Genomic DNA, 16101 nt, shown 5'->3' on the forward strand with positions numbered 1-16101 from the left:
CAAGTCTGCTCCCAAAGCACTATCACTCGTGACAACAATCCAGTTCTTTAAACAATCAACTCTTGTGCTTACTTTTTATTTTGCCTTTTGAGACACAGAGCAATGCACAGCTGATGTTACTCCTTGCTGTGCACTCAGGAATTACTCCTGGCAATGCTCAGGGGACCATATGTGATGCTGGGAATCAAACCCGGGTCGGCTACTTGCAAGGCAAACGCCCTACCCGATGTGCTATCGCTCCAGCCCATCTTGTGCTTACTATTGACCCAATAAAAAGATCACAGTATTTCTTAAAACTTAATGATAGTAGGAATTCGGGTGGGAATGCTAGCACAGTGGGGAGAGCATTTCCACTGCATGTGGTGGATGCAGTTTGACCCTTGGCATCACACATGATACCCTGGGCACTTCCAGGAGTAATGCCTGAGTGCTGAGCTTGAAGTAACTTATCAGCATCACTCTGTGTGAATAAAAAAGCACGAAATAATAAAAACAATAAAAATAGTGATGTAGGCAGGTAGGTAGGGAAAGGCCCCTGGCAATGAAACTTAGATCACCAAAGTCTCAGGGGAGGAGAATCCTGAGACTGACCCACCCTGTGGACACAGGAACCGCACCCGATAAGACCTTCAACAGACTCTGAGGATAATAGACCCCCCACCCTGTGGAACCGCACCTGATAAGACCTTCAACAGACTCTGAGGATGATAGACCCCTCCCCAGGAGGTTCCCCGAAGAAGGCTATCACCACTCCCAACCTCCCTGGTAACCTTAGCAACAGACTTTTACCTGGAAAGAAGCCCCCACGTGGGGGCAGGTTGGAGAAACCCTATAAAGGCCACCTTGAACAAAGGAAGTGCGCGCATATGCTGCCTGAGCCCATGTGCTGCTTGTGCCATGTGGCCGAGCACATGTGTCGCCCGCATCTCCCCCCTTGAGATGTGTACTTTCATGCTTTCATGTCCAGTGCTAGGGTGTGTGTAGAGCTCCCTCCATCTTTGGAGGAGCCCGCGTTCTTTCTTGAGCGCGTTACTCCTACTGCTTTTTCCTTTTCCACTTATCTCTTCCTCCTTCCCTAAGACCTTCTAAATAAAGTCTGTTACTTCACTGCTTGTCTACTCCTGAAATTCTTTTCCGAGAGCGAGACAAGAACCCAGTAACCCTGGGTCCCGGGTGTTTGAGGCGTTGGAGAGAAAGTGACCGTCTTTCTCCTCCCCGCTTCACGAGAGTCACCCGTGGGGCCCACTGACGTCAATAGGAATACTTTAGATTTTACAATGACTGATTTTAGCACCCAGTGAAACTACAGGCCCTTGACTCCAGCATTAGGCTGCAAAATTCCTCCCTGAAGTGGCCAGACCTCCTCCTTTCAAGTCTCATTCTTATTCCAATGAACTATCCTGAGGGCATAGAATTTCTATTCAATATGCAATTCTTACCAGCTCACTCCTATTCAGTGACCCCATTCCCTAATCAAATTGCTGAAATGAAAAACCCTGAAGCAGCGATTGAAGTTCTGAAATCAAACACAACACACAATGGAAGAACTAGCAATGGAATGTAGTTGACTGAGGTCCACTGTGGAGAATGTTGGGAGTAGCTTGGGAATCCACAAAATAGCTTTTTGGGTTCCCTTTTTAGATCAGACATGGTGATACCTGGGGACACATATGCAATGCAAGGGATTCAACCTGGGTGAGACGTATGAAAGGTAAGTACCCTCCCTGCCATACTCTCTCTCCAGCTCAAATTACCTTGGTTATGGGCTCACTCATTCTTTATTTAAATACGAAAGCAAAATATATTCTTACTGAGTTAGAGAGAAGAGCAGGTAGGGCATTTCCCTTTCATGAAGCTGACGGGCTGATCCCTGAGTACTACCAAAATTAACCTCTGAGACATGCCAGGAATAAATACTGAAAACTCCCAGGCCCAAAAACAAAAACAAAAAAAATGCAATATACTGATAAAACATGCTAATTACCTGAGGGCCAAAATAAGCATGAAAGAGAGGGCAGAGGGGACTCTAGCTGCTCCTGAAAGGGAACACCACCACTGGAGGCTGGATAGACAGGCTGGTGAAGCACAGATGGGTAGCCAAGGGCTGTGAAACCCACAACTATTCTACATGGCTGACAGGTAAGGAATAATGAAGATAAAGCCAAGAGAGAAACCCTCAGGATCATTCCATGACAGGCAATTCATGCAGTGAAGGGCAGCATGAGCGCAGTACAGATGTTGATTTCAGGAGTTTGAGACCCCCGGGGGTCAGCAGCGCATTTCACAAATGCTCAGGGCAACCAAACACTGTCCAGGGCACAAGCCACGGAGGGTCCTCAGACACTCACCTACACACATGCCTCTTCTTCCTGGGCTCAGGCTCTTCCTTCCAGCCAGGACATCACCTCAGGCTTCACCCTGGAAATCCCTGTCACCACAGAAACAGGGTATTAATTAGTGATAAGGAAAATTTGACAAGCCCACCCCATGTGTCCCTAACAAAATCAGGCAAATTACTCAAAAGGCTTGAATAGAATCTTCACTTCTGATATGCCATAAATTGGCAATTAAAAGTGACTTAAGTCCTAGGTTTTAATTTCAGTCTGAAATTGAGTCATGATATAGCCCCCCAAAAAGCACTGGAAGTGACTCCAAGCTCTAAAATAGCATGTGATGGGGTGAGGCCCTAAAAAAGAAATGAATTCATGTTCAGAGTGATACTCCAGCAGGGTGGGCACCTGGTGACACACACATCCCGGTTTGATCCCTGGCAACCATATGGCACTGCTAGGAGAAATTCCTGAGCATTACTGGGTGTAGTCCCTTAATCAAATCAACTGAACAAAAAATAGCAATAAATGAACTTGCAGGCCTAGTAAAGGAATACAGCGGGTAAGGCACCTGAACTGTAGATGCTGACCTGGTTTAGTCCACACCACCCCCATGGGCTCCTGAGCACTGTCAGGAGTGAACCTTCAGCACAGAGACAAGAGGAATGAGGACTGTGACCCATAATCAAAACCCAAACAAGGGACAGAGTGACTGAAAGCAAGTAGGGCATTTTCTTTGCACACAGCCAATCTGGGTTCGATCCCTGGCATCCTATATTGTTCCCCCATGCACTGCCAGGAGTAATTCCTGAGTGCTGAGCGAGAAGCAACCCCTGAACATTGCTGGGTGTGACCCCAAAAGCTAAATAAATAAGACGTTAAAAAAACCAAAGGAAAACCAAAATAAACATACTGAACTGAAGGGTACAGTTCAGAAGTACAAGAAGTAAATTGATTTAAGAATGGAAGGAATTCTTTAGAGGAATCTGAAACCAGTACAGTATGTGGACACTTTACCATGCACATGGCTGACCTGAAGATCTCCTGCATCTCAGGAGTAAGGCCTGACAATTGCCAAGTGTGGCCAATAAACAAAAATATAAAAAAGAAAAAACCTGAGAAACTGTGATTCGCATCACTGTCAATGATCCTGGCTTGTCAGAATCACCAAATCTGTAGAACACATAGCCCAGCACGGTCGCTGGGTGCCCATGCGGGTCTGGCCAGGCCCAGTCAGCCCCACACTGCTCTCACCACAGTCTGCAGGTGCTGGTAGGTCTCCAGCATCACGTCCCTGTAGAGCTTTCTCTGATCAGCATCCAGGCATGTCCACTCCTCCAGGGAGAATCCCACGTCCACGTCGGGGAAGGAAACTGCGCCGTGGGCCAACACACAGGGGAACGGGAGTCAGGGCTCATCTCCACTCCATTCCCAGGATGTGAGGATGGGAACCCTCAGAGCGTTAACAGGACTCAGGGACTTTCCCTCGAGAGGAACAAGCCTCAGTTTCTCTCCATGCACCCTCCTGGATGATGTGGAGAAATCTCTCTAGATAACACTCCAAGGCAGTCAGATCTATAAAATGTGGGGACGCTATACTACAAGGTTTCTGGAGGTGCGAGTCTTGCACACAGCCACCCCAAGGTCAATTCTACACCACTGGTTCAGTGAAAACTGCAGAGAGGAACAATTGAGCACTGAACCAGTGGGGTCAAAATTCAAAAATGGGTATGGGTAAAAACGTAAAACACAATAACACACAGACACACACAGAGAGACACTGGATTCCCACATCTCCTCTTCTAGGGATGAGAAGGGGACACTCGATATCCAGTGAGCAACCCCAAGCAGTGTGTGCACATATGTGCCTGTAGGACTAAGAACTCACAAGTCAGGGCTGCACACAATCCATGACGAACCATGTAAAGCGTTCTTTTTCATTGGCTCTTTTGAATATTACCTAGTGATGATCAAGTCCTCCTGGCTCTGCTCTCCAGGCTTATGACTGGTGGTCATCGGGGACCATACAGGATGAAGGTGATTGACCCTGAATCAGTCAGGTGTGAAGCAAATGTCCGACTGCTGTACTAGCTCTCTGGCCCCATGTAAAAATTTCCTGACCTCCAACATATCTGGCAGTCCCAGAGATCCTTTGCTCTGTCTCCCTGGAACCAGTGCATGCCGGAAACTGCACACAAAACAGCATGATACTCTGTGGCTGAGCAATTGACTCTCTCCAGAGCAAGAAGGACAAAATAGGGGAAAGACACATCCTGGTGCCCAGAGTCATTGTAGCTGCCAGGGCAGCAGCTCCTAGGAGTGCTGATGCCCGTCAGGTGTGAATCCAGAGCACAGACCAAGAGGAAGCCCCGAGCACTTCCCTTGTGTATACAACAAATCCAATAGAAACAAAATAGCAGGATGGAGTAATAGGACAGTAGGTCCAGGAACTGTGGGTAGGACTGTCAATCCCCGCTGTCCCATCTGGTATCCCAAGCACTGACAGGTGCAATGTCAAGTGCAGAGCCAGGAGTAACCCTTGAGAATCACTGAGTGTGACCCTGCCATATCCTCCCAAAAGAAAAGAAACTGAATTGGTCAGCTGCGCATTCAGAGAACCTCAGAGCTTCCCTGAGACCTGTCAAGAGTGATCCTTAAACACTTATTTGGGAGAACTCATTGAGCAGCGGTGTGTGGGTAAATCCAGGTACAACAAAACAAACAAACAAGGAGAAAGTGGCCTCAAACAGCAGAGAGTCACTCAGGCCAGGATCCACATCCCAAGGCTTCTTACTGAAACTCAAGAGACAAGACACCGGAAGCCTGTGTGTCCTGTCACCCCACCCTGTCAGCACATCTCTCTCCTCCCACCTGGGCACAGTGTGTCACTTGGCACGTCACCATCATATCCAGCCTCTGTAATTCCCAAGGGTCAGCAGGAGGCTACAAGTAACACCTGGAAGAGAAGTCAGAGTCGTGAGCACCGGAAAGGAGCACAAGTCCTGGCCCTGACCAGAAGTCCCAGCATTAGAGCCAGACAGCAGACAGCCTCACCCTTACGCACAGCTCACAGACCCACCCAGGGAAACACTGACAGATGCTCCTTCCTCTCCAGGGAAAAGAAAAGGCATCTGGGGTGCAGGTTGCCCATCGATCTCAGGGAAGGCAAGGCAAGCTGCTGACTTGCCGTCTAATCTCTCAGGGCCCTGGGGTTACTCTAACTTAAAATTTTATACTATCGAAACAGATGTATCTGGCTGAATAGATGGACATTAGGTCCCGGACTCAGAGTAATACAACAACTGGTTCTTGCAAACTCCGTTTCTGCAATTACTCACCCGAACAGAAGGGGGAGCCTCTGGGACAGGAGAAATCGACAATGGGGAAATGCTATGAAACTTGACAGGTGGAGCAGAAATTTTTTTTCTGGGGAAAAATAAAATCACAGAGTTAACAGAGATAGTACAGCTGATGAGGTGCTTTATGTTTAAACAGCTAAACTGGGTACAATATGCAGGAGCGCATAGGGATCCACACCAGCAGTGCTAGGAACCATGCCTGAGCTACGATCCAAAAGTGAGCCCTGAGCACTTGCCAGCTGTGGCCTATAAATAAAAGTGCAACAGGCGGGGTTCTTGTCTTGCATGTGGCTAACCCAGGTCTGATTGCCAGTATTCTATGTTTCCCTGAGCAACACTAGGAGTGATCAGTGAGTGCAGAGGTAGGAATAACCCCTGAACATTGGCAAGTCTTCTCTCCCTGCAGAAAAATACCCTACAGATTATTTAAAATAAATCAATAATGGTGTTGTGGCCAATAGTGATTCTAGATTTTATTATGGTAGGGTATAGAGCACATCCTACTTCTAGCCTACTTCCTGCTAATTTTGCACACTTGGTTGCACAAACCCCTCTGTTACAACACAGCCCAGATGCTACACCCGCTTCCACCAGGGACTCTTACAGCTCCGCATCTCCCAGGATCCCAAAAACCCACCGCAGGCTCACAGATCCTGGGGAAATCAAACGATCAGCCAAATACTTCTGAGTCCCAAGCAAGTGAAGAGGGTAGTGCACTGGGAGAGCATCTGCCTTGCAGGAGGCTGACCAGGACTGAGCCTGACATTCCATAGGGTCCTGTTACCGCCAGGAGAGTCCCCTAATGCAGAGCGAAGAGAGACCCTGAACGCTGCTGGATATCATTCAAAATATAAACAAAAAGAATCCCTACCCCACCCACCCACCTTTCAAGAGAAACCGTCCCTTTCGCCCTGACTCCATAACTACCCTAATGATGGAAGTGGGCCCGCAAAGGACCGGCCTGGGAACATTCCTGGGTGATCCCAAGCTCCAGCCTGTGACCACCCCAGGGCCTCCGAGTGACCCTGCAGGAAACAATGGTGAGGTGGCCCGCGCACCACCCACCAGCCTGCGAGGAAACTGGGGAAAATGATGCTCCCTCTTGTCTTACTTTCTCTCTGGTTTGGGGCCAGAGCGATAGGGCAGCACAGGGAGGGTGGGCGCAACAAAGGTGCAAGCCTGGACTTCAACTGGAACCGGATTCCATGACATCACACACATTTCCAGTCAGAGTCTTAAAGGGCCAGGATCCAAATATTCATGACCAGGTACTTTCTGGTCAAGAAAGTGAATTTTTTCCCATTTCTGGTCTTGGATCAGATCACCAGGACCTCTGGACATTCCCAGGTCTGAAACAGATGGAGTGTGACACTGAACAGAGGGCATATGGAGCCAAAGTCTTTGTTTTCCTTAAGGGAATAAAATACACAAAGATTCCTTTGCAAACACCCACCAGGACTATGCCCCAGACCTGACCCACCAAACACCACCCCCCAAAAATATTGCACAGATATCACTGGGCATTAATATTCAGCTATCACGCTGCTTTGTGTTTACCGATTCATTTTGGGGGCACGTTCCGTTGTGCTGAGGACTTATTCCTGACTGCTCAGGGATCACTCCACGCTGGGCTCAGGGACCCTCTGGGGTGTTAAGGATGGAAACTGGGTCAGCAACTTCCCTGCTGGACTGTGTGAGCCCTGATTTTTGTTTACTGAACTGAACTTCCAGTTGCTGGAGTAACTTCAACTGTTCATGATCTCCATTACAGTAGCGAGCTAGAAACTAAGTGAATCATCTGGCCCTAATGGGGTTCTGGGATAACCCAGAAGAGGACTCAGGAATTGGTGATGAGTGGGAAAGTATTACATGTGTAGGCAATAATCCTGTGTGCATTTGTGTACATTCATAGCCATTGGTGTTCTCAAGCTATTCCTCTCTCTGCTCCACAACTCTTCAAACAGTGCTCAAGTTCGATAATGCACTGAATTCAACCGAAATCTAAATTGGATCAGCTGCACAAACAAAAAGGGCCTTCAGGGGCTGGAGTGATAGCACAGCGGGTAGGGCATTTGCCTTGCATGTTGGATTCCATTCCAAACATCCTACACGGTCCTCCAAGCACCGACAGGAGTAAATCCTGAGTGCAGAGCAGGAATAACCCTGCGCATCACCAAGTGTGACCCAAAAAGCAAAAAAGTTCCTTCACTGTTGTGTAGCTGAGTAGTCACTTAGTAGTTTAGTAGTAGATGAATTATGCAGCAAAGTTTTAATTCTTCAAAATTTGAACCAATGGTGAAAAACAATTTTATACTGGGTGTGCAGGAGAAAGTTTCTTTTTCAGAAATGTTGGCCTATTGTTTGTGTATGATGATTTGACATTTGTTACATTGTATCACTGTATCACTGTCATCGCACTGCTTACTGATTGAGACTTGTTACTGTTTTTGGCATATCAAATATGGCATAGGTAGCTTGCCAGGCTCTGCCTTGCAGGCGGGATACTTTCGCTACCTAGCTGGGCTCTCTGAAAGGGACGGAGGAATTGAACTCAGGTTGGCCCTGTGCAAGGCAAACACCCTACCCGCTGTGATATCACTCCAGTCCCTTTGTTACATTAAAATAAAAATTTTACTTAGTTTAGAAGTTTATTTTAATTTATTGCATTTGTTCAATAAGCATCCTAGTATACTGAATTTCTTGTAACCTCTCCACAAGGGCACCTGCCAGTCACAGGGTAAAATAGGAACAATGGCTTAGCGTCCACAAAAGTGAGGTGGTTAGAGATCAAGAGATGACTGCTTTGTGTAATCACTTTTCTCACTTCTCTATCAATGCTTGCTTTGCTGTGCTTACAGAAATTTCCTGTGTCCCAGGATATGGGCCTGGTAAGTTAAACTAATTTTATGGGTGCTTATTAAAATAACAGGTGGGCCACTATGTGGTTTTTCCTAATCAAACCCTGTGCTTCTTCTGAGGCTTCTGCTCTTGCCTAGCAGGACAGCCTGCCGGCTGTTGTGAATACATCCTCCAAATTTTATTTCTGTGTTTCTTTTTGCTTGTTGGATCACAACCAGCGATGCTCAGGATTTACTCCTGGCTCTGTACTCAGGAATCACTCTTGGAGGTGCTTGGGGGACGATATGGGATGTCGGGAATCGGACCCAGGCTGGCCGCATGCAAGGCAAATGATCTACCTGCAAATTTTATTTCTTGATAACGCCATGTCTCTTTTGATCATGACTCCACAAAATCTAGGACACATTTTGGATTTGATGGTGGACCCCAGCACAACAGGTGCCTGGGGACATTTCCAGAGATTCTTCAAAGGACCACTTTGCCTTTGCTTTTGTCAAAACTTTGCCCAGTTGCCCAGGGTGTCGCCAGCACCGATGACCCCAAACCTTTTAGATTTGGCTCTCAGGAGTCCCCTGTTCCTCACTGGGGTGTTTGCAGATGATCTTCTCTCTGGGCCTGTAAGTCACTGTCTGGGACTGTGTGGAAGGCTGGATGCAGTGCTACTGCCACGAGCAGGCCTGGGCACAACTCGTCGCAATGGGCCACAGGAGCCATTTAAAACATCTCAGCACAATCGCATTACTCCCAGGATCACTGAGGAAGTATAATGACATGGGAAAAGAAAAAGATTTGTTCGACAAAATTTTAAGTGACCATACTCAAAATTATATGTAAATAGGAGCTGTTAACAGTATGTTGGGAGGGTAAATGTGATACGGAGTAATGTATGCTAATGCCTGTCACATGGATACTTTAGTATTTGGCAATATTCTGCAGCAGAGGACATATCCATAGAAACACACATCACGAGTGATTTAATGTTAGAAAAATTTTTAGAGATAAACAAATAAGCAAGCGTCGTACCTGCACTCCTAACAGTCTAGCTCATTATTAATTTCTGATTTTGTTTTTATTTTCGTGCCCCTCTGGCAAAGCTCAGAGGACCCTGTGGGGTGCAGGGATCAAACCCAGTTCTGCCAAACAGAAAGCAAATGCCCTACCTGCTGTACTATGACTCAGGCCCTTAATTTATTTTCAATTATTTTGATTTGAGGGACACAGATGGAGATGGTGGCTCAGGGGACCCGATGGGTTGGTGGGTATCAAACCCAGGTCAGCCAAGAGCAAGACAAATGACCTCCTGGCTGTACCACTGCACAGATCCTTAGCATAAGACATTGAAAAAAAAAAAAAAACTAGAAACCCCTTTCTGCAAGTACTCACCCGAAGAGCAGGGGGCGCCCCTGGCCTGGGATAGATGGAAAGTTGGGATGGGATGGTGCTCAGAAATTTGGCAGGTGAAGCAGAAATTTTTTCTGGGCCAAAATAAAATCAAAATAACCCTAACTAAACCAAAATAAAATAACCTTAGAGGGTTAGCAGAGCTAGTACAGTTAATAGTGTGCTTTCCATTCAAGCAGCTAATTCGGGTTCAATTCTCCAAAGCCCAAAGGTTACCCGCAGCACTTCCAAGAACGATGCCTGAGCTCAGATTCAAGAGTAAGCCCTGAGCACTGTGTGCTGTGGCCCAAAAATTGCAAATAATAATAAATGGAAAATTTCCTGTACAAAGGCACTGGAGACACAAAGTGGGTGAGGTGCTCGTCTTGTAAGCGTTTGACACAGGTTTCATTATTGGCATCCCAAAAGGTTCCTGAACATTGCAAGGAGTGATGCCTGAGTGCAGAGGCAGGAGGAGTGAACCCACCCTGATGCGTCCCCCACCTCCACTCTGTGTTCTCAAAGAGCTCTGCATCTCCCTGGTCCCCCCACAATCTACTGAATGTGTTAAACCATGTGAGAATCAAAATACGCCCCCAAATACTTTTGAGCCCCAAGACAGTGAAAAATGGGCCTCCATGACCCACCATCCTAGGGCAGGAGGCTCGTACCCTGGGCTGGTGTTTGCCTTGCACACATGACCCAGATTGCACCCCGGTATCGACAGAATTCCCTGATTTCCAACAGGAGAGATCCCTGAGTGCAGTCAGGAGTGACCCCAGAACATACTGGCCCTGACTCAAAGAAAGGGCCCCCAAGTCCCTTTGATGGGAAAACTTGACACTTTAGCCCCCACTGCAATCAGCCTAAGGAATGAAAGGGGCCAGCAAAGGACCAACCTTTGACAGTCCTGGAAGACCCCACCCTGCCTCTGCGGCCGCCACGGGTGCGGCAAGTGTCCCAGCACTGGCGTCCACATGGCGGTGTCTGCACGTGGCCCCCAGATCGGGGGACTCTTTCTCTCTGGACGGGAGCTGGAGGGAAGGTCGGCGGGGAGGGCGCCTGCCTCACAGCCCGACAACCCGGGGGGGTCCGAACTCCAGGAGGGACCATGAGCTGAAGGGCCTGGATTCAGCCCGAGCAAGACCAACGCGGCCTAAAACACAGTGACACACACATTTAAAAAGGAAAACTCTGGTTGCTCCCGTTGCTCCTAACTTCAGAGACGCGCTTCTCCGTTCAGACTCCGTCTCCTGGGGACCAAGCGCCCCTCGGCCCACCCGGGTCTCCTACGGGGCGGGGCGGGACTCGAGTTGCCCCCTGACGGCCACCTGGGACGGCGCCCGCCCCCCAGAGCCCCGCTCACCTGCCTTTCCATGTAAGTTCCTTCAGCAGAAACTCCCCGTCTCCCGGGAGCCCACAGATGACTGAGTCTCTCCGCAGGAGCGACCGGGGCGTCCCCCGGGTGAGGGGCCGCAGCCCCCGGCCACCGCCACGGTTCGACCCGCTGCCCACAAGGCGGAGACCACGCAGGGTCTGGGAATTCGGAGCGACCACTCGGTGGCCAGAAGGAAAAACTCCCGTCCCCCAGGTGCCCCGTCCCTCCTGTCCGCGGGAAACGCTTTTCTGCCCAGAACTTAGAAGACGCCTACGGAAAAGGGCCGGGATTCTGTGACGTCACTCTACTTCCGGTGACAGCTTTAAAGGGCCAGGCTCCTGGTATTCCCGGTCAGGAATTATATATTGATTTCCGGGGCTGGAGCGATAGCATAGCAGGTAGGGTGTTTGCCTTGCACGCGGCCAACCCGGCTTCGAATTCCAGCATCCCATATGGTCCCCTGAGCACCGCCTGGAGTAATTCCTGAGTGCAAAGCCAGGAGTAACCCCTGTGCATCGCAGGATGTGACCCAAAAAGCAAAAAAAAAAAAAAAAAAAGGAATTATAGTGATTTCCCTCTTTCTGTGGTTGGATCTGGACATCTGGGGGTCCCAGACCCGGGACAGATGGCACATGGAGGAGAAAGTTTTGATTTTTTACATTGTAGCACTGTCATCTAGTTATTCATCGACTTGCTCCAGCGGGCACCAGTAACGTCTCCATTGTGAGTCTTCTTGTTACTATTTTTGGCATATCGACTATGCCACCGGTAGCTTGCCAGGCTTTGCAGTCCTGGGCGGGATACTCTCAGTAGCTTGCCGGGCTCTCTGAGAGGGATGGAGGAATCCAACCTAGGTCGGCCACGTGCAAGGCAAATGCCATACCCGGTGTACTGTCACTCTCAGCCATTTTTTTTTATACTAAGGGATAAACTTCACAATTTCTTTGTGAACAAATGCCAGGAACACCGAGGATGGTCGGAGTCAGTTCTGTTTGAGGTCCTTCAGGCTCAGGGACCTGATGCAGAGCAGCAGAGAAGCAGATACCGTTGCTGAGGCTGAAGAGGAGATTCAGGGGGATGGCTCCCACGAGCTGAGCCAGAGACAAGTGCCTGGAGGCGATCAGGAGCCAGTCCTTCCTGAGATTCTTATCCAGAGTGATGGCTTCCACCTACAGGTGTGTGGCCAGGACCACGCACACGTGGAACAGCTGGTGACTATGCCCTGCAGCACACACACCCAATAGCCACCCACGAGATGCACCAGAAGCTTGCAGTGGCGGGACTGCTACACACAAGAGCAAACGCACACAGGAACCGCAATGAGTACACTGGGGGAAAGAGCCAGAAAAAGCAAATCCAGAGCGGGGGAGGGAGGAAGGGAGAGAGGAGAGAGGGGAGAGGAAGGGAGGAGGGGAGGAAGTGAGGGAGCGGGTGAGAGAGCAGATTTGGAGGAATCTTTGGGGCCAGGAGTAGAAATGGGGACCAGAAGTTTCTGGGCAGGGCAGCTCTGACTAGGCTGATGACTGTTCTGGTTTGTCATGATGTGTGCACAACCTAGCACCTTTCTTACAAGAGGCTTCTCTTTCTGCTGGGGGCTGGGGGCTGGGGGCTGTCACACCTGGTGGCACTCAGGGCTTACTCCTGGCTCTGTGCTCAGGGGTCACAACTGGCGGGACTCAGGTGCCCGGGATTGAACCCAGGTTGGCCCCAGGCAAGGTAAGTGACCTCCCGGCTGTACTATGGCTGTGGCCCCAAGCGGCTTTCTTTCCTTACTTAACTTTCTTTATTCCTTTACTCCTCCATCATTAGTTGTCCATGCATCTGAGTGTGTCCCTGCTCTATTCTATTGTTCCATCCCATTCCATTCTATTCTATAAGCTTGCTTTTGTTTGGGTACCATACTGGTGTTTACTATGGCTTTAAATATATTTTGGTTTTAGGGCCACACCTAAAAACAATATATATATATATATATATATATATATATATATATATATATTTTAGTGGCAGTATCCAGGGCTCTGCATTGAGAAGTGAGACCTGGAAGTGCTCAGAAAACCTTATGTGGCGGGGGCCACAGTGATGTGATGGTACAGCGGATAGTGTACCTGCCTTGTGCATGGCCGACCTGGGTTCTTTCCCCAGCACCACATATGCTTAGATCCTTAAGCACTGCAGGTGCACCTCCCCTCACCTCTTCCTTCCGGAAGGATGGAAGGAAGGAAGGAAGGAAGGAAGGAAGGAAGGAAGGAAGGAAGGAAGGAAGGAAGGAAGGAAGGAAGGAAGGAAGGAATCAAGCAGGGAAGGAAGGAGTCAGGGAAGGAAGGAAGGAAGGAAGGAAGCTAGGAAGGAAGGAAGCTAGGAGGGAAGGAAGGAAGGAAGGAAGGAAGGAAGGAAGGAAGGAAGGAAGGAAGGAAGGAAGGAAGGAAGGAAGGAAGGAAGGAAGGAGGAAGGAGGAAGGAGGAAGGAAATCATAAATGTAGCTAGGGTTCAAACCAGCTTTGAGCCACTGTGCCCTCACCTCCTCTACTATCTCTCAGGCCCCTTTGAGGTCAAGGAATACAGACTCATTTTCATGGGAAAAAACGGAGTTTTATGGTTTCAACCTGATTTAGCAGTGTTTGTTCTTTAAAGAAGAGAGAACTCTCTAATCCCTTACTTTTTTGTTTTGGGGGACATATCTGGCGATGCACAGGGGTTATTCCTGGCTGTGCACTCAGGAATTACTCCTGGCAGTGCTCAGGGTACCATATTGGATGCTGAGAATCAAATTTGGGTCGGCCACATTCAAGGCAAACACCCTACCCGCTGTGTTATTGCTCCAGCCTCTCTAATCCCCTTTTTCATAATCTCTAATTGACAGGTATTGGGCAAAGCCTTCTTCACCACAAAGGTGTTTAATATTCTGGGTCTTAGGTGCAGGAGGATGGAATAGAGTTGAGTAAATAAAAATGCTCCCAAGAATCCAGAAAGCTGACAGAACCACCCCCTAGTGGTGTCTTTCTCATCTGCCTCCTTTTTGGGAATCTGCCCCCTCAGCATTTTGCTCTTTATAATCCCCTCACTGAAGGGGGAGAGAATAGAAGATAAATTTCTAACATAAAAAAAACCCACATAAATCCCAAACCCAAAACAGGCTCCAGGAAGAAAAGATTCCTCTCCCTTTATCTCCCCCACCCCTCTCCCGACCCTGCCACGGGCCCCGCCCCCACTCCTGTCTGAGAGCTCCCAGCTCCTGCACTGTGTGGTACAAGGTGGCTTCGCTCAGGACACTGTCCCCTGGGAGCAGGAAGAGCTGCAGGCATGGACGGACATGTCAAGCCTGGAGAGGGCCTCGTCCCAAGGACAGTGAGCAGAACCCAGCCTGCCCCAACCAACTGAGGCCCAAGGCAAAGGTGTGTAAATTCCCCCAGGTGCTCGGGACAGCTGGGGGCTATTCATTAATTTCTCCATTCAGGGTCACACCTGATCATGCTAGGGGATACTCAGGGGTCACTCGTGGTGGTGCTGGGGGACCCACACTGAGCCCAGGCCTCCTCCCGGCACACCCTGACACCATCTCTAGGTCTCTTCGATCTACAGTAACTTTTGTTTAACTCATACATTTTATTTTTACTTAATTGAATTATGGTGAGATACACAGTTAAAAAATTGTTTTGTGATTGGGTTTCAGTCATAATTTCCAACACCTGTCCCTTCACCAGTGGACATTGTCCACCACCAATGTCCCCAGTTTCTCTCCCACCCCCCCACCCCTCAGTACCCCAGCCAGCTTCATATCCATGGCAGGCACTTCTCTCTCACTCTCACTCTCCTCTCTCTCTCATCTCCCCCCTCTCTCACTTTCTCTCTCTTGATGGCTTGCTCTCACTCTTAATCTTGCTCTCACTCCTCTTTCTGGGCATAATGGTTTGTATTAACTTTTCACAACAGTCATAGTAGTAATATAAGAAAACATAAGGAGAGGCAAGAAAATAGAAAAATCCTATTAGTTACCATTCTTTTTTATCTGAGGATAAAATGCAAGCCTGAGGACAGCTCAGGATGAGTCTATGCCCTGCATAGATGCCCGGTCCCCTAAAAACCATCAAGAGTGATCCTTGAGCACAGAAGTAAGAGTCGACCTTGAGTATCACTGGGTGTGACCCCCTCTGCCCCAAACACCAACAAACAAATCCCCAGACTCAAAGAAAGAGCACAGGAAAGTAAATCTGGTATCAAGGAGTCTGTTCACCACCTAAGCATGCAGCCGATGCTCCTAATTTAACCTGGGGAGGCCTCTGAGTCATCGGAGAGAATCAATACTTAGGAGCCAAGTGGAGTTGGTTGGGACATGAGGCGACCACTGCACCAGTGGGCATCATCCCAGCCTCCACCATCACACTGCCCCTCCAGATGGCTGCGCCGAGCACTGAGTTGTGGGAGCTGCTGAGTCCTCTGCCTCCCTGCTCATCCTCAGGGCTCCGAGGGCTCCATCTCCCTCCCCACTGCCCAGTCCTAACCCCTGGCATCCCCAGTGGTGAGCCAGGAACACAGAACCTGGGACAAAACGCATGGGCCTGGTTTGGATCTGGTTTCCCTGGTTTGATTCCTCCATTCCTTTCAGAGAGCCCAGAGAGGTACCAAGAGTATCCCGCCCGCACGGCTGAACTGGACAAGCTGCCCGTGGCGTATTCAATATGCCATAAACAGTAACAACAAGTCTCACAGTGGAGACATTACTGGTGCCCACTCAAGCAAATCAATGAACAACAAGATGACAGTGCTACAATGCCTAAAATTGATTTGCCGTGAC

The 16101-nt window shown here is 48.9% G+C and overlaps 1 long non-coding RNA gene across 2 annotated transcripts; it reads right to left on the reverse strand.

Annotated features, from left to right (window-relative positions):
* Positions 1–280: 280 nt before the first annotated feature.
* LOC129400154 (uncharacterized) lies at positions 281–11569 on the reverse strand. Of its 2 annotated transcripts, XR_008627470.1 has the most exons (7): positions 11295–11569; positions 10828–11084; positions 5669–5756; positions 5202–5286; positions 3585–3703; positions 2349–2428; positions 281–460 (listed from the first exon to the last, which is right to left on the reverse strand). It is a non-coding gene; the product is annotated as an uncharacterized LOC129400154 (long non-coding RNA). The 2 variants fall into 2 exon arrangements; XR_008627471.1 differs by lacking the exon at positions 10828–11084.
* Positions 11570–16101: the final 4532 nt, after the last annotated feature.

This window comes from Sorex araneus, chromosome X (genome assembly GCF_027595985.1).
Source record: "Sorex araneus isolate mSorAra2 chromosome X, mSorAra2.pri, whole genome shotgun sequence".
Taxonomy (NCBI): Eukaryota; Metazoa; Chordata; class Mammalia; order Eulipotyphla; family Soricidae; genus Sorex; species Sorex araneus.